Raw genomic sequence first — 2,112 nt, forward strand, 5'->3', positions numbered from 1 at the left:
TGAGCCATTGGATGGCCTCAGGAGCAGATGCTGTAATGCAAGGTCTGCCTGGATGCTGGCAGAGATGCCAAACTCTTGGCTGAAAAACAGAAGCTCTGTGCTGCATCAGGCTGAGGTGGAGAGAGTGCAACCAAGAAGGACCCTCAGCACCTCAGGTAATTCATCTTGCTTTAAGCCACCATTTGCTGCTAAGCTGTACTGATAGTGGCCAGAAATCCTTCCATTTCATTGTCTAGACAAAGTCTGGGGTTCAGACAAAGAAAAGGATTATTCAGTTTGTTTCATAACAGGAAGCTGTTTTGATGTACTGGCTCAGTTTGGAGTGAAAACAACAGGGAAATGAACAGTCCTTTTAATTGGCTTCCCCATCCAGCTGGTTGTGCCCTGAAATTTTGTTTGCTGAAATCAGGGCACAAACAAGGAGGTATGGCTTTAGGAGAGTCAGACCAAAACTGTTAGTTTAGTTAAATACATAACAAGGGAAAAGCATAAGAAACAGGAATGTGCTTGGATGCAAACGGTGCCCGTTGAGATGTGAAGAACGTGCGGTAGCCTCTAATTCTCAGAGCTTACACGGTACATGATGTGATTTCCAGCCTGCAAGCCCTTGGTAAGTGTCAGGAGCATTTGCAAATTTGCCTCAAAACTGAACTGGTGGATATGTTAGGAGATGAATGCTTTTGGACATTAGTTTATGTCTTACTGTCAGAAATGTAAGAGGTGATGAGCTGTTGTTATGTTGCTGGCAAAGACCTGGGCTGGACTATTTGTTCCCCAGCAGCAGAGTTCAGCACTGCATGCATAAGCAACAGCACTTTTAATAACAGAATTATCCAGGGGTGTTTTTAAAGCTTTATAAAAATGCTTTGGGCAGCAACTACTGGTTTATTGTACATGCCTAGCAAAATGATACGTGACTGAGCACTTATATAGCTTTACATACACAGCTCGGAGGTTTCCCAGTCTCTCTACCGGGTAACTTCAGAATAAACACTGCTGCACTTCATCCTCTCTGATGCCAGACGCTGATTTTCAATGCTGTCTGTCCCTGCTTTGGGCCAGGATGCATCAACCAGCTCTGTGACTGTTGTCTGCCCCTTTGAATGAGACTTTTTTTCTCCCGAAGGAAAATAGAATCCTTTGTGGGACAGGAGTGCAGCACTGCCAGCTTGAAAGGGCTTATTTCATCTCGTAGGCATGAATGGTGTTTGCAGTTCATGATGGCAGTGTGAAACCCAACACTGCCCCACTGTCCTGGCTGTTGGACGTGGGCAAACCCCCACACCGACAGAAAATGTCAGGCACTGTGCCTGTTCACTGGTGAACTGGTGGTGATACTTGCAGGATGGGCCCCTCTTTGCCTAGGGGCTATAATGAAAAGGTGAATTCCCTGGCATTCCAGAGCTGCCCTGCTGTAGAATGCAGGAATTCTGCTTTGTGATCACAGAATGATTAAGTTTGGAAAAGACCTCTAAGACCATTGCGTCCAACCATCAACCCAACACCACCATGGCCATTAAACCATGTCACCAAGTGCCAGGTTTACACTGTTTTTTAACATCTCTAGGGATAGTGACTCCACCATCTCCCCAGGCAGCCTCTTCCAATGTCTGGCCACTCTTGCAGAAAAGGATTATATTTTTTTGGTAATATTCAACCTAAACTTCCTCTGGTGCAACTTCAGGCCCTTTCTGCTTGTCCTATCGCTTGTTCCTTGGGAGAAGAGGTTGTGATGTTTACGGATGCTTAATCCAACCCCCTCCAGCAGCCGGGCAGCTGCATCTCAGGTGTGTTTCTGGCTGAAGAGGCGGATGGGGCTCGTGGGGAGCCCGCCTTGCTCTGGCTCCGGCAGCAGCGTTCGATGGCTCTGAGGAGATGCACTTCTTTTCTGGCGGCCCCAGCTGCGGGACAAAGCAGCAGCCGCGGCCGGCAGCGCTCTGGGGCTTGCCCCCTCCTGTTAAGTCCTTTTCCCCACTCGAGGAGACGATCCCCGAGCCCTTCCCGCTCCCGGAAGCGAAGGCGGTAGCTACGAGCCCGCCCGGTAGGGCGGCCGTTCCCTTCCCTCCCTCCCTCCGCCGGGAAAGGGGCGGGCAGGGTAGGGCAGGGCCGGCG

This window comes from Dryobates pubescens, chromosome 30, assembly GCF_014839835.1.
Source record: "Dryobates pubescens isolate bDryPub1 chromosome 30, bDryPub1.pri, whole genome shotgun sequence".
Taxonomy (NCBI): domain Eukaryota; kingdom Metazoa; phylum Chordata; class Aves; order Piciformes; family Picidae; genus Dryobates; species Dryobates pubescens.